Source organism: Capra hircus, chromosome 17 (genome assembly GCF_001704415.2).
Source record: "Capra hircus breed San Clemente chromosome 17, ASM170441v1, whole genome shotgun sequence".
Lineage (NCBI taxonomy): Eukaryota > Metazoa > Chordata > Mammalia > Artiodactyla > Bovidae > Capra > Capra hircus.
This window is the reverse complement of record NC_030824.1, coordinates 7,602,273-7,628,543: the sequence shown is the minus strand read 5'-3', so window position 1 is coordinate 7,628,543 and position 26,271 is coordinate 7,602,273. Positions and strand designations below refer to the sequence as shown.

Below are 26,271 nucleotides of genomic sequence, written 5' to 3'. Positions count from 1 at the left end.
ACATTAGCATGGAGGAGGCGAGGGTAATTTTCTTTAACCCCTCTCCTGATCTCTCAAGCCCAGGAATCTTCAAGTCACACTGGCACTGCTGATTAAACGGGAGCAGGGCTTGGCTGTGGATAAGAGACCTGTGAAAAGTGATTATTTCCCACTGCTGTTTGGGCTGTAGCAGAACCAGAAAGGGGATTTTCACTCTTTTTAAGGTTGGGGGAGGGGGAAGGCTCTGGCCCGTTCAAGAGGAGGACTCAACCACGGCCAGGATTACCGCTACATCCATCCCCGCCCCCACACAGGCCAGAGGTCTCTCTAAAATGCTAATCTGGCCACAGAACACGACCTGGCTCCCTCTGTTCCCAGGACAGAGATGCTAGCCTCCTGCTTAGGGGTTGGCACCCCTCCATTTCGTCCTCACAGTTCCTAGCACCTTGTCTGGGCCCCACCCTGGGTGGCAGGGCACTGGAGCCTCTGATGTTGGTGGCTCAGGGCTGCAGGGGATGCCAAAGAGAGAATCGCCAATCAAAAATTCGGGTTGGTGGACAGCAGAGTCCAGAGGTGGGCATCCTTCAAGATGGGCCTCTCACCTCAACACCTGCAGGCCTTAGCCCTTGCCGTCCCTTCTGCTTGAAGCCCTTGAAGTTCTACTTGCATTCAACTGAAGCCCAGGTTGCTCAAAGGCTTTTCGGAGACATAAAGATGCCCCATAAATGTTTGATGAATAATTGGGAGTGTCTTAAGTGGCTGTCCCTGATCCCTCTTCCATGGGTTCACAGAGCCTGCATACAGCAGGCCCTCGGGAAACTGTCTCATGTAGGAAAGATGGGCTGGCCCAGGGAGCAGAGGGTAGGCAGGGCTCAGGAAGTAGCCAAATGGGACGCAGAGCTGAGAACTGGGGTGGGCTGCTGGCCCTTCAGCACCACGGCCAGCTCCCAGGGCAGACACCTGGGAGAAAGGGCCCAGGCGGAGCCTGGGAGCTTAACCTCAGTTGCCGTGGGAACTACCATGCCTTAACTGGCCCGAGGAACACTCCAATCTTTATAGATGATGACTTGACAAATTCAGCACCTACTATGTGCCACGTCTTGGGCTGGATGCTGAGGCAGATGCCAGGAGAGGGGTGTGTGCGTCAGAAGGGCAATTACGAGGCAGGGAAACAAGCGTACCCTTGATGGGGCCAACCAACCTGGCCTGGGGGGTAGGTCAGGGACAAGGGACAGCACCACTCCCTCATAAGGAGGGAGGGTGACCGTATTGTGTCCCAGGTTTCAGAGCCAGATGCCTGAGCTTTGTTCCTTAACTAAATCCCAGCTTTATCTATTGTAAGCCTTCGGTCACTCAGTTGTGTCCAACTCTTTGTGACCCCACGGACTGCAGCATGCCAGGCCTCCCTGTCCATCACCAACTCCTGGAGTTTACTCAAACCATGTCCATCGAATCGGTGATGCCATCCAACCATCTCATCCTCTGTCGTCCCCTTCTCCTCCTGCCTTCAATCTTTCCCAGCATCAGGGTCTTTTCCAAGGAGTCAGTTCTTCACATCCAGTAAGTCTAGCCTTGGGCAAATGCCTCCATCTCTCTGAGCCTCAGTTCAGTTCAGTTACAGTCGCTCAGTTGTGTCCAACTCTTTGCGACCCCATGGACTGCAGCACACCAGGCCTCCCTGTCCATCACCAACTCCCGGAGTTTACTCAAACTCATGTCCATTGAGTCAGTGATGTCATCCAACCATCGCATCCTCTGTCATCCCCTTCTCCTCCTGCCTTTAATCTTTCCCAGCATCAGGGTCTTTTCAAATGAGTCAGTTCTTTGCATCAGGTGGCCGAAGTACTGGAGCCTCAGTTACCTTGTCTGAAAAAGGGGTTAACCCCTTACCATGGCTTAGTACAAATAAAGTGCTAAGGTCACAGTAGTAACTCCCTAAGTGGTAGCTGTTGCTAGTATCATTTGTGATTATTATTAACAGGTAGTCGTGTCTGACTCTTTGCGACCCCATTGGACTGTAGTCCACGGAATTCTCCAGGCCAGAATACTGGAGTGGGTAGCCTTTACCTTCTCCAGCGCATCTTCCCAACCCAGGGATTGAACCCAGGTCTCCCACACTGCAGACGGATTCTTTACCAGCTGAGCCACAAGGGAAGTCCAAGTAAGAAAGGGCCAAGTGAAGGCAAGGAGAGGAGGCCCCAAGCAGAGAATCACACAGGCAAACGTATGAAGACTTGAGAGAACCAGCGAGCACAGAAAACCTGAAGCAGCTCTGGATTGCTGGGAAGACCAAGAGCATCCCACCTGTGCCCAGCCAGGCAGGTCACCAGGACAGAGGGGATGGGGCAGGTCCCCCAGACCTCAAGGTGGGAGAGCCGTTTTCTGCCATGGGCGGAGTTCCTCACGCTGGCCCCCGGTGGCCAGCGTGAGGAACTCCGCCCATGGCAGTTTTCTGTGGACAAGTGCTGGGTCAGGGTAAGGAGAAGCTGAGAGTGGGTGCTAGGTGCATGGGTAGTGGCAGTTTCACAAAAGCTTGAGAGTCACACCTCCCCCCCCAACTCAATGATGGGATGGGATGGGCTCTCACTGCCACCAGCCACAAGCCTAGCTGGTCTTCTCCCAGAGCCCCCCACCACAGTAAGTGAAGGGCGGTCCTCATTCTCACTCAAATGAACCTCCAGGAAGCCTGAGCAGGGAGAACAAAGACCCCAAACCTCAGAAGTCCCTACCCAACTTTTCTGAGACACTCTTCTCTGACAGCCAGATCCCAAGCAGGGGAAGTTAGGGGCAGGGTCCGAACCTCCAAGTCATTTGTTCCTCTCCTAGCTCTGGCTTTGGCTCTTTAAAGGCAAATGGCAGTAGCCTTCCAACAAAGGGGTGGGGCAGGAGGGCTCTGCAGCCAGGAATCAATACCCAGTGTCATCAGCACTATGATGCTATCACGGGGGCTGGGGGAACCCAGCAGAAAGGCCCCAAACCAGTATTTTGGGGAGTGGAGCTCATGGAACCTTCCGGGAGGAGCAACAGGTTACCAGATGACTCTAGGGATAACGAGTCTGGAAGGAGGAAGACCCAGTGCAGAGCCAAGATGGGCTGGGTGCGCCCGGCCATCCTCCCCTTGCTCCAGGGCCCTGCATCCACTCAGGGTACATCCATGCTGGGTTCAGGGTTAACCCAGCAACAGGGAAGGAGAAAATCTAATACTCCGAGCAGTAATAGGAGCTTGTTTTTATTTTTAGTGTTCCCAATGGGCTCAGCACTTTACAGACATCACCTCATTTAGCCCATCCCAGGCCCAGGGGCAGGAGAGAGCCGACTGTGTTGGTGCGTTGCTGCGTGGTCTGGGTACCCATGACGGTAAGCGGCCCGAGGAGGGGGAGGGGCTGGAAGGGGGGGTGCATTTGGATTAGACCCTGGGGGGAAAGGAAGAATGGAGGAAGGTGGTCCCCCCACCCCCCCACCCCCCCCCGCAGGAAGGGCCAGGAGTGCTTAGGGGAGAAGAGCCTAGATGGGGCGGGGTTAGTCTTTAAGCCAAGGATCAACAGATGCTTCTGGGCGTCAGGCTGGGGCAGAAATGAGTACAGCCATCCAGACAGGGGTGGGGAAACAGGACAGGGGACCCGGGCACGGATATAAATGTACTACCCCCTGAGTGGCAAATCCCACCCCTACATGGGCCAGGTGTCCCCTTGCGGCCTTGCTGTGAGGGAGGCTGGGTATGCGGTGTCCCCTGGCCCCGCCTGGGTCGGGGATCTCCCTCCATGTCCTCTGGCCACAGGGCGCCTGGATTTTCGTGCTGGGGCGCAGGGGCCAGACCCCCTGGGTTTCAGCCCCAGCTGTGCCACAGTGCCCCCCCACCCACCCCTTGGGGACTCTGATCATTTCTGGTTTTTTTTTTAAATAACTTTTCAGGGACTTCCCTGGTGGTCCAGTGGCTAAGACCCTGTGCTCCCAATGCAGGAGGCCCGGGTCCAATCCCTGGTCAGGGAACTAGATCCCACATGCCACAACTAAGACCTGGCACAGCCAAATAAATTTTTGAAAAAAAAAAGGAAAATTTTCTAAAGGGATTTCAACCACTGACCACCTGGAGACAAAGCTGGGGTGCTCTGTAAACTCACAGACTCGACAGGGAGCAGCTGCTCAGGGAGGCAGTGGGCATGGAGGGTAGAGGTGGCGGGGGGGGGGGCAGGAGGAGAGAACAGCCTGGAAGCTTTGAAATCCAGGAGTGGAGGGACAGACAGACGGACAGAGTAAACTTGAGCCTAGGGAAGCAGGGGAGCATACGTGGTCCAGCCAACCTCCCAGCAGGTCCTGCCAACGACTCTTCTGTAAGAAGCCACTCCGGTGGCTCCGTGGTAAAAGAATCGGCCTGGCAACGGAGGAGACCGGGGTTCGATCCCTGATCCAGGAAGATCCCACATGCCGCGGAGCGGCTAAGCCAGGGAGCCTCAGCCCCTGAAGCCCACGCACCCTAGAGCCCGTCCTCTGCCACAAGAGATGCCACCACGATGAGAAGCCTGCGCACGGCGGAGACAAGCCCGCGCAGTGATGAAGACCCAACGCAGACGAAAGTAAATAAATAAAATTACGAACAAAAACAAATGGAAAGAAGCTCCTCTCCCACCATGTGGCCCATGACCTCCAGGCCTGCCCTCAGGCCCCTCAGGCCATGCTACGCCCTGCAGGGGCCAGGCTGAGCCTTCCCGTGGACATCACCACCTTTCCCACTCAGAACCCCCACTGGCCTCAAGGCATCTTTGACAGTATCCTCTGAGGCCCTGCGTGAACCCCTTCCCCACTCCTCAGCCACTGTCCCTCTCTGCTGGCTCACCTCTTCCTCTAAGAGGCCAACCTGGGTCTCGCCCCAGGACCTTTGCAATCACCGTTTTGTTTCTTTGTAAATACTCTAGAGCAGCGGTCCCCAACTCTTTTGGGACCAGGGTCCGGTTTCATGGGAGAATTTTTCCAAGGACCGTGGAGGTGGGGGATGGTTTGGGGGGGTGATTCAAGCACATTACATTTACTGCGCACTTTATTTCTAATCTAATGCTGCCGCTGATCTGACAGGGGGTACCGATCCATGGCCTGGAGGTTGGGGACCCCTGTTCCAGATCCAAGGCTCTCCAATAGAAATATAATGTCATTATAAACTTTCTAGTACCCATAGGGGGAATTAGGTTCAACAATACATTGTCTTTAATCCAATATATCCAAAATGGTATCACTTCAACATATAATCAATATTCAAAACTGACTAATGAGATATTTTGGGTTTTTTTGGTAACATGTCTTTGAAATCTGGGGGAAGATTTCACATGTAGAATACAGCTGGGGTGGCACTCGCTGGACCAGCTCCAACCCCTCATTCACACCTCAACTCAAATGCCACCTCCTCCAAGAGGCCCTCCTTGACCACTCCGCCTAAGCTAGCAACCCTCTGGCCCCAACACTATCCTGTCGCTGCTGTAGGTCTTTCACTGCTGTGGACACTTGGAAATGATCTTATTGATGAACACTTTAATATTCCGTCTCCCTACTGGTGCACAGGCTCTGCTGGGTTTGCACACGGGGGCACACAGTAGGTGCTCAGGGTAAGCAGGTGGCGGGGGAGGGGGGTCAGCCTGGGGCCCTCATCCCCCTACCTCATTTCAAATCCGACCCTCAGTGATGAGAGGCAGAGGCTTGTGTGTGTATGCACACGTTGTGTGTATTTGGGGACATGAACACACACACACACACACACACACACACACACACACACACAGATATAGACCCTCCCTGCCTCCCCCAGCTTCTGAAAAGCAGGCCCAGAAGATGGGCCTCCTTTCAAAATCAGCCCGGCGCAGAAAAACGGCTGTGACAGCACAAAGCCGAGATTGAATCAGCGACGGGGCCGATTGCCTGGTGACGGTTACAAATGATCTGATGTGGAAAAGACGGGATCAGATGTGTGCAGAACAACGGCTGCTCCGAGCCCCCCAGCACCAGACAGTGGGCTGCTGGGCGGGTGGGCGGCTCCAGAAGCCGGGGGCCGGAATGTGCCGATCGGTGCGGGGCCCAGGACCGCCGAGGCCGAGGCCGTGCACGCTCCCGTGGGCCCAGCTGGACTGGGACGGCCATTCACGCCATGCAAAGTCAGGCCCTCCCTGTGGGCCTTACACCCCAGTGTGAGACCAAGTCCCCAGCTCTGGGCAGCTGGGTGACAGTCAAGTTTCTCTTCATCAGACTCATTTCCAAATGACAGAATGACAAAAAGAAGGATGTTACTTCCATTGTGGGGGAGGAAAAGTCTCCCCACTTCTTGAACCCCACTGGCTCCGGGCTTCTGCTCTCAGGGTCAAGGGCTACACCCCCTGCCACATACAGCCACAGAACTAGCTTCCACCATCCCCCACGGGGTGGGGCAGAGGTCTGAATCTCCCAATGTGCGATTCCCTGGCTCTCACCCACCTTGTACTGAATGTCCCCTACCTTAACCATCTCCACAGCCCCCCGCAAGGAAGCTGGGTCCAGAGAGACTGCCTGGCTTGCCCAGAGGTGCACAGCAGGGAGGTGGCCAAGCCTGGGGACTCATACACCCATTTCTATTCCACTCTGAGGCCAGGCACATAGCACGCGGTCAACAAGTCCACACTGAGCGGACAGATCATACTCTGCAGCCCTTCTTTCCTGGCCACTCCTTGCAGACCCAGAACTCACAGCTCCCCCAGCTCCTCTCCAGTCGTGTGCTCTGGCCCCGGGAGTCTCCACCCCCCACCATCATTTCACTGCAGAGTTGACCACATCCATCCAACAGACCCCTCCACACATCTGGAATACCCAGGCCCCCACAGAACCAAGCCAGTGTTCGTCAGTGCAGGTGGGTGAGCAGAGAATCGGCTGGGGGCCACGCCGGGTTGTCCCAAGGATGAGATGCAAGGGCTGGGAAGGCTCTGGATGGAGGGGAGGGCTGCTTCCTCCAGCAGCGACGATGCGCCAGAGCCACGTCTCATCCTGAGAGGTGTGGGTGCAGCCATGCCTCCCATTCTCCCTGGGTGACAAAGGACGAGGGTTCCTCCGAGGCCACATAGCAGGGTTGGGGCGTGAAGCCTGGTGATGGGGCCGTGCCAAGGGAGGCCTGGGATTCCAAGTGGCACCAGCCATCCCCGAGTGGGCACAAAGCTGATGCCAGAGGGGCCATCCTGAGACCAACCGAGTTAACTCTCTACCGCCAGCACCACCAGGACAGTGCCCTGCTGGTCCCCACTGTCCAGACCTGCGAGGCATGTCCCCCTTCAGCTCCAGACCAGCAGCATCCAGGAGGGACCAAACAGCATGCGTCTAAAGCACGATCCAGACTGTTCCGCTTGAACCCCAGCTCTGCCACTAACCAGGAGGGTTCTCTTGAGTCTCACGGAGTCCCTTGGGGTCTCAGTTTCTCCATCTCTAAAATGGGGCTAGAAACCTCCCCTTCCTCGTCCTGTCGTGGTGAGGACCAAGTTGCGTGATACATGCATCATCAGTGTGGTCACTCACTCAGGGGCAGTGGTGAATCTGCTGCTCAGCAACTTCAGATCTCCCACCCACGGGGAGTCCACCATGTGGCAGTGTCCACCCCTAGCTCTCAGAGTCATGGGCCAGAGATGACTGCAAGGAGCTTGGCGAGGGAAGGGGTCTGTCTGGGGTCTTGCAGGGCAGGGGGAGGGGGCTGGGAGACTTCCGCAGCCCTGGTCTGGGGACCCCTGGGCTCCAAGATCTTAAACCCCAAGCCCTTCCAGCACTGTTTCTCCATCAGCTCCCACGGACAGGGGCTCGGTGAGCACAGTTCAGGGGTGAGGGGACTAAATCTCCCACTGACTGAAACTGCCCGAGCACTGGCGGTGCGCCAGGCTGTAGGGACCTGGAGAAGAATCAGAAACAGCAGCAGCAATCGGGCACATGCCCAGCAACCCCATCCCCGGATCAGCTGGAGCCTCGAGGGAACCCAGACAAGAGGGGTCGTTTCCCGGGATGAGCAGCTTCCTGGAAGAGAGAGGCCTCTGAGCACCCTTGATTATGGGCTCCCGGGGGTGCAGCGCCTGGCTCAGAGCCCAGAGGCACCCAACTGGGGCTCCTCTCAAGAGCTAGCTGAATGGTAGGACTCTGCAGGCATTCACACACTGAATCTCCTCACCGCCCTGCTGCTAAGTCACTTCAGTCATGTCCAACTCTGTGAGACCCCATAGACAGCAGCCCACCAGGCTCCCCTGTCCCTGGGATTCTCCAGGCAGAACACTGGAGTGGGTTGCCATTTCCTTCTCCAATGCATGAAGGTGAAAAGAGAAAGTGAAGTCACTCAGTCGTGTCCGGCTCTTAGCAACCCCATGGACTGCAGCCTACCAGGCTCCTCCATCCATGGGATTTTCCAGGCAAGAGTACTGGAGTGGGGTGCCACTGCCTTCTGCCACCTCCCTAAGGGACTATTATCATCCCAATCTTCCAGGAGGGGAAACTGAGGCACAGAGCAGAAAAGCCCCTTGGCCAAAGCCATCCAGCAAGAGACTAATGGATCAGAGAATTTCAACTCACATCCATCTGGCTCTGCCATCCGGACCACCACACCCACAGCCCTTGGCATGAGAGTGCACACAGGGGAAAATCCACACAGGTTGGAGGGGCGGGAGGGGGGGGCCTTGAAGGCCAGCAGGCTGAGGCGTCTGACACGTGACCCGCAGACCAGAGGAAGCCACAGAGAAGGCGTGGTGGTTAAAGCAAGGGTGCCACAGCTGATCGATCTAGGTCCAAACCCCAGCTCTTCCACTTGCCAGCTGTGCAGCCTTGGGCAGGTCAGCTAACCTCTCTGTGCTTCAGTTTCCCCATCTGAAGAACGAGCCTCAAGTTCCATGAGGCTGAATTTTGGCACACACTGAATTTCACATGTTTATTAAATTGGGGAAAAAAATAGTAAAGACAGCGAAAGCTGGTGGACTTAGTGCCCAGCCAGGTTTGGGGACAATCAAGTTGCCGGGCCAAGGGCACACGTTGGCTGCGGACAGTGGGCCCAGCCTGGCCCAGTTCAGCCCGGCCAGGTGGGTGCCAGGCCCGGGGAGGGGCGGCGTCTCCCAGGCTCGCTGGGGCACGCGCCAGCATGTGTGTGCACGGCTGTGTGTGTTGCTGCAGCAGCTTCTATGCAAACATGTTAATTTGTTTTCATTTTGTGTTTTTTTTCTCTCGCAGGATAATTGGGTGAGTTTGAAGTCTTGGCGAGGCTGCTGATTATAGCTATTTGGGTGGTGCCCTCGTGGGGCTGGGGCCCTGCCTCCGGTGGTGAAGGCGGCGGCTGGGGGTGCCTTCGGGGGCGTGTGGAGCTGCCGCTGGGTTCTGGGGGCTCTTGCTGGGCAGGGATGTGGATAGGGAGGGCGGGACACCCCAGGACCCCCATCGTCCCCCCAACCCAGACAACATCATATCTCTGAAGGGTGTAAATGCCGCCCACAAACATCTTTTTCTTTGTCCTGTTGGCTGCAGTAAAAAGAAACTGTGATGTGGTTGCCAATATTGAAAAGAACTAAAATTTCACCCAAAATTCCCATCGTCTGGTTTCTCTTGAAAACTAACTAGAACTGGCAGCTCTGGAGCCCACATTCCCAGAAGACCCAGTGGCAGCTGCTTTGCTCACTGTGTCACCTGGTTGGCCCCTGCGGGCACCGGAGTTTTCCACCCGGTGGGGGGAGGGGTGGGGAGGGCACCGGGTTTGGGGTCGGATGGTCCAAGGCTGCAACAGAGGCTCCGCCCACAGAAGGTGTGTGACCTCAGCCCGCACCTGCCTTCTGGAGCCTGGAGCCTCCTGTCTAATCCGTAAACTCCCCGCCTCCCCCTGGGAGGATTAAACTGAGGTGGCCGAGCTTTGGGAGGAAGCATCGTAAGGGCTCAGGAGTGTTCGCTCCCCTGAGTGGAGGAGAGAGACCTGGGGTGAGCCCTGCCTGATCCGCGGGTGTCCTGCACTTGACCTCAGAAACATAGCCTCATCACCCATCTGTTTGTATCTGTTTCTGCCACGAGGCCAGGCAGGGGCCCAGAGTCTGATGGCCAGGGCTGAGTACTTGTTTAGACTTCACTGAAGACCAACTATATACCACACTGTGGATCAAGAGTGGGAGAAAGAGGTTCGGGGCTCTGGCATTGGTGAGTCGGGTATGGGGCCCAGGGGAGGGACTCGAAGCCCCTCTAGGGCAGAGGAGAGCTGGAGTCACTCGTGCAGAGAAGGCACGTGATTGCCCACATGAAGGTGGGGTGGGGAAGGTGCTCTACGTGGGCGCCCCGGCCTGAGCGAAGGCACAGAGCGGGGTGTGGCCTGGCGGGTGCGAGCGGGTCCCAGGTTCCTGGAATGTGCCATGGGAAGCCACGTGGCCTTTGGGGGCTTCCTGTGGGCGGTTCTGGGCCTCCCACAGGCTGGGCTGACAAATGGGACTTGGTCAGTGGCTGTAGTGGGCACCTGTCCAGCAGGCCGGGGGGAGGCCAGGAAGACAACAAAGAGCTGGGCTTTCTGGGCAGCCATCTTCCCTGTGTTGTGGGCCCCTTAGGGCCCTGGGCCCCTTGCCTGGCCACTTCAGAGTGATCTGAGCCACAGTCTGCTCACCTGCAAAATGGGGCTCTGTCAGGGACCCAGCAAGCCAGCCCCTGTCACGCGCTTGTGCTCCTAAGAATCACCCTCACATCCCTGCCACCCACCCGCTGCCTGCCCTCTCCCCTCTCCCAGAGGCCCCAGCCCACCTCTGTGCAGCCTGGTGTGTGCAGGTAACTGAGCTCAGCACGTTAGCTGCCCTCGCCCCGGCCCAGACCCCTGATGCTCCCGGGGGTAGATTCTATTTCATTCTCATTTTTAAGCTAAGGGAAGGGAAGCTCAGAGAAGGTTTAATGGGTAGGGCAACTCTCAACAGGTTCCTGGGCTTGGTCTCCACTTAAAGCTGCAGCCACTAGCCCAGACCCTGGCCAGGATGGAGGGATGGATGGACGCCTGGTACCCTGTTGCCCAGGCAACAGAGACAGCCGGCAGCCTTTCTCAGGCCACCCCGGCAACTGAGGCAGCATCTCAAATTGCAGCCCTGGACCCAGGACACACAGGGCAACTCCATGGGAAGAAAAGGCTTTGCAGTCGGCCCAATATTGGCCCCCAGACCAGCTGTGTGACAGGCGAGTCGCCTGTCCTGAGCCCCAGTGTCTTCACCTGTAACCTGGGACTACTGCCCTTGACCTGCAGGGCTGGTGGACTGTCTGGCCCATCGCTGCACATACTGGGCCGCGGCAAACCAGGCTACTGGCTGACCTTGGCTTCTCGAGCAGCCAGGGGCTCCCAGGAAACAAGAGGAAGGCAAATAATGGCAGAAGGAGGTGGCAGGCTCCCCAGCCAGTCCGCTGGGGGTGGCTGCAAGGCCTCTGTGGAGGGCTCAGGCCTCCCCGGTCACACAGGGTGGCAGCTGGCAGCACCTCTTCCCCCACTGAGCTCCACACAAAGGGGCCTCTATTCCTGCTCTGAACGTTTGTCCCTGGCCGGCTGGGCTGCACCGCCCTCGCCCCACTCCCCTGGCTGCTCTGCCTGGCCTGAGCCGGACACAAAGGCTGGCGTGTCCCTGCCAAGCCAGCCTGGCCTCAGAAGACCCCATCCACAGAGAACTCAAAAGGGTGGATTTGTAGAGCTGGCCAGGCCTCCATCCAGGCCACAATGAGGAGGGGGCTAGACAGGAGGAAAATGGCTTTGGAGCAACCGAACCTGAATCTGCCTCCAGCTTCCCCACCTTCTCGCTCTGCAGCCCTAGATCAGTTTGGTCCTCGGTTTTCTCATCTGTACAATGGGGTCAATGACGACAACCCACCCACATTCCTAGGGATGGAGGGTTTGGTTAGGTATGCGAGCCTGGCGTGCACCCAGCACCTCAGAGGCAGATTAGAGCAATTACGGGTGGGGGGAGCAGGCAGCTTCCCGCCACACAGACCATTCCCCTCCTTTACTCTCCTCCCAGCAAGGTCCACACATGTCGGTGCTGACCTGCAGGCCCCAGCCAGAGCCGCGGACTGCCTCTGGCCCATCTGCAGGCAGCAGGATAACAGCAGCCACTGCTTATGAAAACACCTACTGTGTGCTGGGACTTTTAGTTCCCTCATCTCTTTTCGACCCTCCAGCTATTCTGGAAGGGCATACCAGGCTGGGCTCCAGAGGCCACCAACCCAGGTCCAGCAATCCTGGCTTCGAGACTCTGGAGCCTCATGCTTCCTGTTGCTAAGAGCTGCCTGCCCTCAAGAGGTTCCTGTGATGATGTCATCAACTCAATGGACATGAGTTTGAGTAAACTGTGAAACAGAGTGAAAGACAGCGAAGCCTGGCGTGCTGCGGTCCCTGGGGTCACAAAGAGCTGGACACGACTAAACGACTGAACAACTACCACTAAATGAGAAAAAGCCTGCTTTGGGACTTCCCTGGTGGGCCAGTGGCTAAAACTCTGTGCTCCCAAAGCAGGGGGCTCGGGTTCAATCCCTGGTCAGGGAACAAGATGCCACAATGCCGCAACTGAGACTCAGAGTGGCCCATCCCAACCCCCTCAAAAGATCCTGCTTCATGCCTACAGCCCAGAGCCCGGCCCCAGCACGCCGGAAATCCTGACCTACTGGGCTATGACTCCCAAATCAGGTAGGGAAACTGAAGCCCAGTTGGCAAGTGGCTCAGGGCCTGGCATGCTGCGGGTGGGCAATGAACCTTATACCTGACGCATCATCCTAGGAGGTGGAACTGGGGCTCCCAGCTAAAGTTGGGTGAGCACTGAGCCCCTCGTGTCTCCTTGAGGACCTTGCACATCTATTTTAGCAGGCTTTTTTCTTCTTCTTCTTCTTGCTTCGCAGTCATTCTCCGCCTGTGGAGGGCAGGGCCGGAGACCGGGCCTGGAGCCCGACCCATCTCCCTGGCTGACCCCCAGGAGCCCTCACCCTACCGCACGAAGTTCCCCCTCCTCCCCCACCAGCGTGGGGCAGCCAAGTGAACAGCAGAGTCCTGAGTAATTAAGCCGGCGCGCACCATCCGGGCGCCGGGAACACTGTGGAGTTTCCCTTTTATGTTTATAGCAATTGTATGAAAATGTGCAACACGGAGCGGCACCAGCTGACAAATGAGACGAAACAGACAGGATTCCGGGCCGGCTTTTTTCCGGGCCTGATTGGCATTAATTGTGAGCGTTTACAAAGCACAACTCGGCGCCTGACATTTGCTTCAAGCGAACGTTTCCTTCTAATAGTTTTAATGATTACAGCGGGAGCTGGTGATCACTGCTGGGCGGGGACTGGGCTGCCTGGTGTCTGGCCTGGGCTCCTGCCAGGGGCCTGGCTGGTCCATGCTTGCCCAGGAGGTCCCACTTTCCCCACCACCTGTTGCAGGAGGGCTGCACCAAGCATGGGGCCTTGGGCATCAGCGCCCTAGCATGAGGCCTGGAGCTGCCAGTTTATGAAGGTGATGGGGAAACCCACACGCACAGGGACCCTGGGGCAGACCCGGGTGATGGGGGCGGGCAGGGGAGGAGGGAGGAGCACGAGAGCTCCCCTAGCTCTGAGGCTGAGTTGCCTCAGCTTACAAGGGACTAGGAAGGACCCCACAAACACTGCCTGCTGTTTGCTGTGGGACCTTGGCTGAACTCCTTGCCCACCCTGGGCTTAACTGTCCTCACCCACAATGTGAGAGTCAGAGCCATGGCCAGATGAGGTTCTGGTACCCCCTCAGGCCTCTTTTCAGCTGCATGACCTTGGGAGAGTCCCTGGCTCTCTCTGAGCCTCAGTTTTCCCCATCAGTAGAATGGAGCTCATCACCCCCACAGTTTGCAGAGCGGTTTCTAGACGCCAATAAAAAGGGTGTAAAAACCCTAAGTTTCTGGCAGGCCGGGAGCCTGTGTTTCATTCCCTCCCCCGGAGAGTCTTCCAAATATCTTGCTCACACATGCGTTCATTTATTCACTGACTCATTCACTCACTGGCTAAATGTCGAGTGTCCTGCTTAGGAACTTGGGAATACATCAGTGAACAAAGACCCTCCCTGAGTCAAGAGATATGACAGATATAGAGGCTTTTCATACGCAGTATCGCATCCATTTCTTACCCCCATTTTACAGACGGAAAAACTGAGGCACAGAGAGGAAGAAACAATCTGATGTCCCCCAGTTGGGATGAGGTGGTGCAGCGATAGGACACTGGCAGGCTGCGCCAGAGGTGAATGCCCTCAGATGACCAAGCCCACTCAGCCCTTCCTGAGGTCTGCTGATCCCCTGGAGAGGCCTCATCTGCCCAGCCAGGCTGGGTACCAGGGCAAGAGGCCAGGAAACCAGGACCACTGGGAAGAGGGGAAGTCTTTGAGGCCTGGGCGACCTGGGGGAAATGAATTCCTGCGGCTGTATCTCCTGGGCAAGAAAAGGAAGACGAGGTGCCTCATCCGTGAACCCCACTCAGGTCCACATTTATATCGACACTACGCCTGGCCCACTCTGTACTAAGTCCTGCTTGGCAAGTAGCATCCTCGGGGTGGCTGGAAAAAGAACAGTAGATACTTGGACAGCTCCATGGCACATGCAAAAGCCCAGCGCCCAGAGAAAACCCGACGGGTTCAGGAACTTCTGGCAGTTTACTGAGGACCCCCCACACTGCAGCCTCCTCTTAGCAGTCAGGCCCCAGGGCTCAGCTCACCCCTGCCCCACCCCACCCCCTGACTTTGCCATGCCCACAGTGAAGGAAGCCCCCACGGTGGGTCCCAGCTCCATGCCTGCCTCCAGCCAGAAAAACCCTGGCGACTGTTTCTTTGGGAGTCTGTTTGGGGGATGGGACAGGGAGAAACACTTTTTTTTTTTTTTACGGGGAATTTTTTTTTCTCTCCTTTTGCATATGGTGGCACAGATGGGCCCATGATCCATAAAAACTGTTTGCAATTAAACTCCCACTTTGCATGGCTGGATTTGTCAGTTGTGTGAGCCACGAGCGCGGGGCTCCACACGACAGGGAGATGGGACTTGGGGCAGGGGTGGGGCCGCATCCTGCAAGACAGCGTGGAGGCCCAGGAACCTGCTCTGGGCTTGGGGCCCGAGCTGATGGGCTGTTGAGACAGCCATGCCAGCTCCCTCTCTGGGCATCCCCCAGCCCTCGCCAGGAGCCGGAGTGTGGCCAGGAAGCCAGGGTGGGGCTTGGCAGGGCCTCCCTGCCCAGCAGAGACTTGGCCAGTGTTGGGTGCCCCGGCTGCGGGGGTAATGAGGATGGAGACAGTGCAGGTAATTATCCCTCAAGACCCTGCCAGACACTGGGGCTGGAACCCAGGACAGGTGGGAGGGTGGTCGGGCAGTGCAAGCCATAATGGAGGTCTAGCGGGAGGAGTGCAATGCCAGGTTCAAGGCTGAGGAGCCAGGACCTCTGGCCCAGTTGGCAGAGAGGGTCTCGAGTGGTGCCAGGAAGAGCTGCCAAGGGCCAGACCCGGCTCCATCCTCACCCCCAGGGGACGTGGTGCCGCCTCCTTGCGCCTCTTTGAAGCAGGCAGGAAAATCAAGGCAGCCACTCAGAACACCTCCAGGGCCTGGGCTCCCCCTTGACACACCTAGGGGCTCACTGCATGTGAAGCCTCTGCCAAGGGGGGTGAGGGGCCTGCACCCCTCCCACCAGTCCCGGCCTGCAAATGCCAGCCTGCTGTCCCAGCTGCCGCACCAGCATGCCTGCTTATTTGGGTTAACAAATGCATCATTTGGCTTAGGGAAATCCTGCATTCACTCATAATTGTTCCCTGATCAAAAGAAGTAAGGCCCCAATACCCTCTTTCCACACCCTCCCCACCCCCTCCAAGCTGGAAAAGAAAAGTCATAAAAATAGCTTGTTATCTCACCTATTGAGGCTCCGACTGGATGTTACTGCTAATTGGGTATAACATCCTTGTCTTGTTCTCTTAGAAGCTAAATCAAGAAAGCGCCACTGCTGCGAACTAATTATATCTCCGGCCTGCAGCCTGCAGCTTGTCTCTCCCTTTATTGAGTTAAAAAATGGTCACGAACCTTCATCTTTTATCCCCCCATAAGCGCTGGGTCCAGGCTGCCTGCCATGCCTGGCGGTGAAGAGAGCGGACCGCCTGGCGGTGAAGAGAGTGGACAGCCAGGCGGGAAGGTCTAAGAGGGCTCTGGGGACAGGGATCAGGGTCGGGGAGGGCGGGAAGCCCCTACCCCAGGTACCTGCCCGGCTCACTCCCCCGGTTCCTGCCCCCAGGCCTGATGTTCAGCTTTTCCTGGAGAGGGGGACTCGGCCTCTCTCCCCCTAGCAGCTGGGAAGTTAGCTAGGAGTGTTTCCATCCGGCAAGCATTTTCATTCATTGATTCATTCAGCACACATTTCTTGGATGCCTCCCTACTATGTGCCAGGCAAGGTTCTCGGCTAAAGTTTTCAGCTGACCAGAGGTAGCCCCAAGCACTAGCTGACCTCACCCAGGAGGTGAGGTGCTAAATAAATACACTTAGGACTGGGTCATTTCCTCTGCAGAGTTGCCATCATTCTTGACTATGGGAGGGCCAAGTCTCAATGCCAAGGTGACCATGGCCCCCTCCCCACTGACATTCCAGCCACCTCCAGCCATACCCTAGTCCCGCAACCTAAACACTCCTGCCTGTAGCCTCTGAGCTGCTTCTCATGCTATTCTCTCCACCCGAAAAGACCCCTTCCCTTGCCCAGAAGGCCCACCTCTGCCGGTCAGAAGTCCACTGACCTTTAAGGCTCTGACCTTTCATGACACCTCCTCCAGGAAGGCTGCCTGGTCTGTACCGGGCTGTGGACTTCCACAGGATCAGGATGATGCCAGCTCAGCCATTCAGCAGGTGCGTAACCCTACTCTGCTTATTGGCTCCTCGTCTCGGTTTCCGCATGTCTAAAATGGGTTAAGATTTCTTCCTAAGAGTGCTGAGAGGCACGCTGCGGGTGCTTCTGAGGAATGATGAATGAGAGGATGCCCAGGAAGGACCTGACTCTCGGGAAGAGCTCAATAAATGCCATTATTATTATCCAGACTGAAAGCATCCTGAATCTGCTCGAACACTCCACGCTGAGCGTGTGATGGGATGTGCAGACAGGGACGCGGGTCCCTCTGGGAGCTGGAGAGACAGACTCACACCTGCACGGTCCTCATGGCTGCAGAGCCACCCACATCCTCGGGACTCCCCAGAAATCCCTCGTTCTGATACCCTGGTCCTCTAAACCCTGCAGAGACGGGTGGAAGGGATCCCTCAGGCTCACGGAGGCCAGGCAGGCAAGCGGGCTTCATTCAGCTCATAGGCCCCTGCTGATTGACTGGTGCAGCCTGCCCTGAGCCTTGGCAAGAACCCAAGGTCAGGCGAAGAACTCAGTGGGGGGAAAGAGGGCAGCAATTGATTGGCGATGTCTGCCAAGGGCACAGCAGTCCAAGGCAAGCCAGACCTGCCACGGATCTGCCATCCTTGACATTTTACAGAGGACACAGCTGAGGCCGGGCTGGAAGGTCACTTGCTCAAGGTCGTGAGCTCATAAAAGCAACAGCTGGCCCGGAACTGGGTTTCCTCAGTTTCTGCCCAAGGATCCTTCTCGTGACAGTCCCACTCAGCCCAAGACCCTCACAGGCAGAGGACAAGTAAAAGCTTGTGCCAACCTGACTTCCTTGTGGTCCAGTGGATAAGAATCCACCTGTCTATGCAGGGGACACAGGTTCGATCCCTGGTCCGGGAAGATTTCACATGCCACAAGGCAACTCAGCCCAGAAGCCACAACTGCTTAAACCCACACACTGCAGAGCCCATGCTCCACAAGAGAAACTACCGCAGCGAAAAGCCTGCACACCACAACGAAGAGCGGTCCCTGCTTGCCGCAACTAGAGAAAGCCCGCACACAGCAAGGAAGATCCAGAGCAGTCCCCCTCAAGAACAGACTCAATACAAATAACGAAGCTTGTGTGGATAACGAAGGGGAGTCTGTTGACCTGCCACGTGGCCCTAGGCTGTTGCTTCACCTTGCTGAGCCTCAGCGCATTCACCTACACACCTGGGACCAAAACGCCCTTCCCTGAACCACGAGAGGATTGAAATGCCAAAGCGGAAAGCTCTGTCTGGCAAACAGATGGCTAGCAGGGTCCTATGATCCCCGTAAACAGTGAAATGTTTAGACAGAAGTCCCTGAAGCTAGCAACAGAGAGTGCCTCCTCCTCCAGGGAGCCTCCCTGGCTACTCCAGCTGGAAGTAGTCATTTCCAGCTCTCATTTCCTAGTGGGCTTTGGAAGGCTGAGGGCCCCAGAGGCCAGGGGCTCTAGCTGCCTTGTTCTCTGTTGTCACTCCTGGCACGGTGCCTGCACCCTGTATGTGAATTCCTGTATTATGGCCATCCACCCACCGTACTGGGATGGTGTGTGTCTGAGACCTCACCACCTTTCAAGGCAACTAAGCTTGTTCATCTGTGCATCCCCAGCTCCTGGCAGGGAGCCTAGCACAGAGCAGTGAATCTCCCTGAATGAACGGATGAATAAAAAGCCAAAATAGCAGTTCCTGTTTACTGCCTACTTGCTGTCGGTTCCTGCCAAGCCGCACAGCTGCCCTCCAAAGTGGACCTCTGGCCCACCTGCCAGATGAGGAGACTGAGGTCATGTGGGAGCTGACGCGGAAAGCCGAGCCGCCAGTTCAGGCCTGGGGACTGCAGGCCAGGAGGCCCTGCCACCTTGGCTTCTCCCCGTGCCAAGCTCAGGACTGGACTCTGCGGGGCAGCTGCCCCTGCCTTGGCAGCGAATCCTGGAGCCGACAGCTGGTGGCTGGACCTCCCTCCTCCTCCTCCAAGGGAGGCCCCGCCCCACAGACTCTAGGTCATTAAATCCTGAGTCATTAAGTCCCCATCCGCAGGAGCCTGTTCACAGTCAGCCCCGGCCTCATCCCCGACCCCTGGGGCCTTTGTCCCCAGTGCCCTCGGCACAATGACGGGGGCTCCCAGGGCCCCAAACAGCTGCTGTGGCCGGGATGCTGGTTTGTTGTGGGGCCAGGAGGACTGCCTGGGGCCTGGGCCTGAGCCCACCTAGCTCTGAAAGGCTCAGTCTGAGCTTCCCCTAAGCTTTCCACACACTCAACCTCATCCCACCCACAAGCCGGTGAAAAAATTGCTATTACGCCCTTGATGAGGCAAGTGAGGCCCAGAGAAGTAAGGTGACTTGTCTGAGGACACAGAGCCAATGAAAATGGAGCCAGGGTTCATCTTGGCCTGCGAAGCCCAACGAGTCTGGCAGACTGGCCTAAGGGCGCCCAGATCACACTGCACCCCTCCCCACCAGGCACCTTCACTGGCTTCTGGCTGCTCCTCTGGACAAACCAGGTACTTAGCTCAGCACTCAAGGCCCTGCACACTCCTGTAGCCAACTCCTTTTAACCTCCACCCTCCTATAAGCTCTCCCTGCCCTTCTGGTCATGCCCCTGCATTCTCCAACTCCCTCCCAGTGACATCCCCATTCGCTCCCCAATGGGGAGATCCGGCCAGTCCTCCGGGCCCAGAGCAAAGGCCCCCTCTATCAGAAAGCCCTCCACGACCAGCTTCAGTTTCCCACCTGCTCAGTGTCCCTCCTCCAGCCCTACTCTGGCTCTGTGCAGAATTCAAGTCAGTTGCAGACTCATCTTATGCCCCGTGGAGGCTGTGGGCCATCTGATTCCTTAGAGCTTTGCCACTCAGACAGTGACAGGCAGGGTACCCTCAACCCAGGCTGATGCCCATTGTTTACTGAATGGAACCACAGAGGGGTAGGGGAGAGGGGAGCAGGAACCCGCGCTTGCCCATTCTCCCCACGCTGCACCCCTGCTTCTGGCCGTCATGCTAACTGACTTCCTGCTTCTGCCCCTCCCTGGCTGTGTGACCTTGGGCAGTAATGTAACCTCTCTGTGCCCCTGTTTTCTCCTGGGTAAAATGCGGGTAGTAACAGCACTTGCATGTCTTAGGGTTATGACATAAACCCTGGGAGGTACCAGACAGGAATGATTACTATTATTATGTCTGTCTACACCCCACTTCAGTGGCCAGCACATGAATTTAAGGGTCAGACAGACTTAGGTCCTGACCACTTACTGGATGTATAATTCTGGGCAGGTGGTTAGTCCCCAGGGCCTCTATTTTTTCCATCTCTGAAATGGTACTAACTCCATCCCCAGGAATGCGTCCCCCAACTCCTCAATATCCACAACCCGCCTTTTGTTCCAGGCACGCAGTAGACACTCAGATATTTCTCAACTAAAGAACCAAACGGTCCAGGTGGGAGGAATCCATCGGACTTCCAGCCTCCTCTCACCCACCCCACTCCCTCCGCCCTCCAGAAACCCCCTCCCAACCCCCAAGCCCGTGCAAGACTAAAATAGTCATTAGGCAGATTTCAAAAGATGTCAGTAGCTTATAATTATAGTCGACATCCTTCTGAGATAAAAGTGATTACCTTGGATGCAAATCACTTAGCAACCAATCAGGGCGGTGGGCGGCGCCCACGGAGGTGACCGGCCGGCGCACAGCCCGCCCCGCACCGGGAGAGAAAGCGCACAATAGCTCTTGACACGCAAATGGGTTAACACAATAAAGGCGGCTCCGGCCGCTGCTGGGGGAGAGCAGCAATTCCGGGCCCGCGGGAGGTAATAAAGCGGCCCTTTTGTGCGCGCCTCCCGGTTCTCACCCCCGCCCCGAGCCCAGAGGAATCTCCGCCTGATTGAATTACGGTTCATGAATATGAGCTGCTCTGCTCGCTTCCTCCCGGTTGGCGAGGGGCTGGAGGAAGGAGGGAGCAGAAGGGAGATTGGGGAAGGGCACCCCCTGGTCAGGCCCCAGGCCCCCCTGGGACTCAGATGCGAGCCACGTGTGCTCACCACGTGGGGTGCCCTGGGAAGGCGAGTGGGAGACCCAGCACAGGCTAGAACGATGAGGGTCCCTGACCTGCCCTCGGGTCTTTGATCTTTGGCTCCAAGAGGGACCAGAAGAGCCATTCAAGGCCCAGGTTCTGCGGATAAGGCTACTACTGGCCAAGAGCATGTGTATTTATGGAAGGCTTGTGATACACCATCCCATCCGCAGCCCTCAGTGAATCCTTTAACACAGATGCTATCCTCCTTACCGACGAGGAGACTGGGGCTCAGAGAGGCAAAGCTACTCACCAAGGTCACACAGCCAACAAGAGGGCTCTTAATCATGAGCCCCTGGGTGTTAAGAAACCCAGACTAGTCCAGCCCTGGTCCACAACTGTGAAGCTCAGAAGGGATAGGAGGTGGGTGAGCTTATATGGAATTAAGGCCCGTGATAAGGATTACTGCGGGGCTGGGGGGGTTGGTGGTGGGAGAAGGTAGGACACTAACCTTGAGAGAGGAGACTGCTCAGAGGTTTCTGCCCTCCCTGCACGGGACTGGAAGGGATGTCCAGGGTCACTGTCCGAGTCAGAGGAGCCCACACTGGATTCTCTGCTCTGCTTAAATCTCTCCTATCACTTAAGTCTCCGGGACAACCCCCCACCCCTACCCCTAGGGCCACCTCGTCCCCTCATCCAGCACACCCCAGCACTCAGGCCTGCTACGTGGCCCACTCCCCTGCCTGGCCGGTCTCCGCCCTGAGAGCCCCATGGCGCCCCTGTGTAGGGCCTTCCTGACTCGAAGGCTGAGCGGGGGGCCAAAGCTGTTACTGCTGCACCAGGATCACGCCTTCACCACCAGCTTCGGGCCAGCCAAGGGGGCCCCCGGGGCTCAGTGCGGAAGACACATAGGCGAGGCCAGACTCCCTCCACAGCGATGGCCCCTGACTCATAGGGGGACCTTGGCTAACAAGTGGCGGTGCTTCCCTCTACCTAGGGAAGGGGGGGGGGCAGGGGGGGTGGCGGCAGTGGGGTGGGGTGGGAAGACCTGGGGACTCAGGAGTCAAGGCAGTTCACAGCCAAAGCTCTGTGGCTGCCTGGCTGAGCACCTCTGTTTGAGCCTCAGTTTCCTCATCTGTAAAATGGCACGGCACATGAGCTACTGTAAGGAGTCACTGAGATCCCGTAAGATGACTGGCACAGGGAGAGACGCCGGGTAAGCTGGCATTCCCTCCTGCTTGTCGCCTGGTGTTGTTGCCAAGCCCAGGGAAGGGAACAGAAGGAATTGCCCAATTCTGACAGCCGCTCCCTCCGCCTTGGCTGTGGAAGTGTAAATACTCCACGGAAGACCTCCAACTGCTGGTGTTTGTGGGTCTCTGGCGCACACGCCGAGTTTGTTTCTAAACTGGGAAGCTTCGAGAGGCGGCACAAACAGCCCTTCTGCCCACCTCTCCCACTTCTACCCCCATCTGCCGTTGCTCTGTCCTTGGAAGCCTGTGTGTTTAACGACACCGTTTCAGCTGAAAATATCTCCCTGCCAAGCGGCCCCCTGCCCCCCCCCCCCGCCCCCGCCCCGGCCAAGCAGATCCACGGATATTTATCGACTTGTTAATCTAGCTAGAGAGCCTGGTAGGAGAACACGGTTGGGGGTGGGGGGGCGCTCGCTGAGTAGAGACGGGGGCCTGGCTTCTCATAATGACCTCACACACTCCCCCTCTGCTGTCACCCCACTCAACGCCCCTGAAACAATGACACAGTTCTCTAACCTTTTCCTAGAAATGTGATCACAGCAGTTTCACCCACATCTGACACCAGCAGCAATTGCTGGAAGGCAACTTAGAAGGGGAATCAGAGTCGGCAGCAAAATGCTGCTCTGGGCCTTCACAAGGAACAGGGCCAGGGCTGGGGTGTGGCAGGGAAGAGAAGGCTGCTGCCTGACCCCCCGTCCAAGCTGGCCCCTGGCAGGGGCACGCTTATCCAGACCTTGGCACCGATGGGCCTTACTTACCCTCCATTCAACTTAATGAGCACCACACTGTGCTTGTCAAATCATCTTAAACTCCAACAGGAGAGTGGGGCAGTCAGGAGTTCAGGCTCAACCAAGGTCCTGTCATCTTGGGGTTGAGCAGCAGGGGTAACCTCTGGGCTGGAGGGGCAGCAAGCAGCAACTCCTCTGTTCCTTCCCTGGCTGGGGGGTTGGGGGGCCACCCGTTTCTCTAGGCAGAAGCAGTCTGATTTTAGGCTGGGAGCCCACATCTCTCTGGGGACCCTGGGAACTTCAGCCTGGTGTCAGAAAGCTTTCCTCTTTTGAAGCATCCCTTTTGAAAGCAGAAAGTTGCTCAGCTTGGGAGTCCTGTGCCCCGGGGCACTGCCAGGGTATACCGGCAAAGCTAAACACCTGTCTTTGGCGGAAGGGGGGGGCATTAATAGGGACAGACAGCTGGCACTGTCTCCCTCCCCCACCCCATCAGGGTGCTGGGGATTTAGGTCAGAGGACTGCAGTTGCGGTTGGGGGAAGTCTGTTTTCATCCCCTCCAGGACCCAAAGGCATCCAGCCTCGCCCCAAGTTACCACAACCCCGCCCCCTCCGGCCTTGGGTCAAGACAAGTCGCGTTGCCACGGCAACCCAGTGATGTCAGAGGTATGGCAGTGACGTCACAGGCGACCCCATTGGGGAACGGATCGTCCCCGCGAGTTCTTTGTAGGAATTCAGGCGGCCAGGTGAACCCTGCTACAGTCTAGCCTCAGAGGGCACAATCGCCAACACGTCCACAGGCATGGTTGGGACTCCATGTCCCCTTCTGGACTGATGGCCCTTGAAGAAAGATTCCAGAGGCTACTTGGGAGAAGCCCAAGATGTCCAGTGCCGGCCCTAACCCCTCCAAGACGCGGGAGTTCCTGGGGAATTTTCAGACGACTGAGCTGCTACCTTTGTTGGCTTTAGGGATGGGGTGACCTTTCCTCTCCGGCAAGAGCCCCACCCAGGGCCCTGCTGGAGTCCTCACAATCGGCCCCCGATGTCCACTCTGGCAGGCAGGCCGGTCTAGACAAGTTGTGTGCGGAGGGGGCGGGGGGAGGGGAAGGGGCAGACAAGGATGCTTCAGGATCCCCCACAGCCCAGGGGCTCTTTATTTCCAATCCGGCTGCCCCGACACCCGAGAGTGTCCCCAGCTTCACCCTAGAAGCCTGCCCCGCGGAACTCACCGAATCAGCCAGGCCGTCGAAGGGCACCAGGTCTCAGCGGGGACGACTCTCCGCTCGCTGGGTTGCAGCCATGCAGAGGTGGCAGAGGCTGCCTGAGGAAGCCCCCCTTGGGGGCCGATGCCTCTCTCCAGGTGGGAAGGGACGCTGTCGGTGAGGTCGATCCAGGCTCCGGCCAGCGCCGTCCGAAGTCCGGGGTGGGGGTTCTTTCGGCTCAGCGGGGGTCGTGCCCGCCCGGCAACCGGGCCGCTCCGGCGCTCAGGCGGCTCATCCTCGCCGGGGCCTGTGCTCACCGCGTCCGGCGGGCGGCGCTGCGCCTCCCCTCGGGGTCCTGCTCAGGGCTGCAGCTCCCCGGGGCGCCCTCTCCGCCCGCGCCAGGAGCCCGGCGGCCGCGGCCCCTCTAGCCGGCCCCAGCTGCAGCTTGTCTTTGTTGCTTCCTCTCGCTCGACCGCCTGCCCGTGGCTTGCAGCTCTCTGGTTTGCCCGAGGGTGGGGGGACCGTCTCCTCCGAGGCTGCACGCACCTGCAGCGGCCCGGCTTCTCGCCGGGCATGCACCGGCCCCCGCAGGTTGCAAAGAGCGGTGGCGAGAACGCACGGCCCCTCCTCCTCCTGCTCGGAGCCCCGGGTGTTGGGGGAGGGGAAGCCGGAGAGCAGCAGCAGCCGCGGCGGCTGCAGCGGGCGGTGGAGGCTCGGGTGCAGCCCCGGGGGCCTCGGCGCCGAGAAATAACCAGTCCAGGTGGCGCTGGGCGGATGTGGGCACGGCCCGGAGAATGGTGCACTGGGCGTTCGAGCTCTGGAGCTGCAGCAGAACCGGCGCGCGCCGGGCTCTCACGCGCCCATGGCCCCCGGCGGCGCGCGGGAGCTCCCGGGGCCTCAGCCTTAAGCCGCCTGGCGCGCGCCGGCGCCTCGCCTCGCCTCGGGCCCGGGTGCCGCGCGCCGCGCCCCACAAGCGGCGTGCCCTGCTCTTCGCCTCCCCCGGGTGCCGCGCGCAGCCTCTCAGCAGAGCCACCGGCTCGGCTATCCTGCTCGCTGCTCCGCTCCGGCCCGACTGACAGGCGCTAGCGCCGGCAGCCGCCGCCGCGTCTCGCCCCCCTCCCGCCCCCTGGAGCCTGGTCCAATCAGTGGCAGCCGAGAGGCGGTTACCAGGGTGACGCGGCGCCGCGTCCTGCGGGGGGCGGGGCCGGGGGCCGCCACGCGCGCTTTTCGCGGCAAAATTCAAAGGCCGGCAGGGCGGCTCTCCAACCTCCTCCCCCAAGCAGGGGCGAGGCGGGGCCTGACTCGTGAGGACTGCAACTCCCGGCCTGCAGCGCGCCGGCGCCAGTCGTAGGGGCCCCGACTGGGGGGGTAGGGCATGCTGGTACTTGTAGTCCCTTTGTCGGGAAACAGGAAGGGTGGAAAAATCAGCATCATTTTATTGAGCACCTATTCGGTAGCACCTGGGCTTCCCTGGTGGCTCAGAGGTTGAAGCGTCTGCAATTCGGGAGACCTGGGTTCGATCCCTGGGTCGGGAATATCCCCTGGAGAAGGAAATGGCAACCCACTCCAGTATTCTTGCCTGGAGAATCCCATAGATGGAGGAGCCTAGTGGGCTACAGTCCACGGGGTCACAAAGAGTTGGACACGACTGAGCGACTTCACCGTTCGGTAGCACAAGCTAGGTGCGTTGTGTCCATTGTTTCACTTATCTGGGGAGACACTCCAGTGAAGAACTTGTTAAAAAAAAAAAAAAACATAAAAGAAGCTAACATGTATGTAACCAAGTACTTTACGGAATCCTCACCCACAAACCTATTAGATAGGTATTATCACCCCCATTTTACAAATGAAGAAACTGATATAGCAGGCACTATCACTATACTCCCAACTTACAGAGGAAATTGAGGCCAAGAGACGTGAAGTAACACTCCAGAGTGTTTTCGCCCCAGCTCTTGCTGTTGGCAGTGGCAGACTTTTGGCATTCCAGTTGAGAGGCGTGGAGCACTAACTCCATAACCAGGCCCGAAGCTGAGCTTATTGTAAGTTTCACCGCAGGAGATCCTCACCACGCACGCCGGAAGTAGGCACTGGCACCCCCTCCCTGCCACTTAATGGAGGGATGGGGAAACAGGCACAGTATCACCTGAGGTCCAAATTTTTATTCCATCGAACTATACACCTTGCCTTTTACTTTCGAAGCAGTTTAAGAAGCTCTCATTGCTTCTGCCTGATAGCCTGCCTGCAGGTTGGCCCATTCAGCAGTCCCATTTTACAGCTGGAGAAATTGAGCC

The 26,271-nt window shown here is 57.7% G+C and overlaps 1 protein-coding gene across 1 annotated transcript in view; it reads right to left on the bottom strand.

The window, feature by feature from the left end:
- The window catches only part of FAM222A (family with sequence similarity 222 member A), a 60,409-nt gene extending 35,900 nt beyond the window's left edge, over positions 1-24,509 (bottom strand). Inside the window, exon 1 of the mRNA XM_018061104.1 lies at positions 24,008-24,509. The gene's annotated coding sequence lies outside the window, so the exon portion shown is untranslated. The remainder of the gene's footprint in view (positions 1-24,007) is intronic.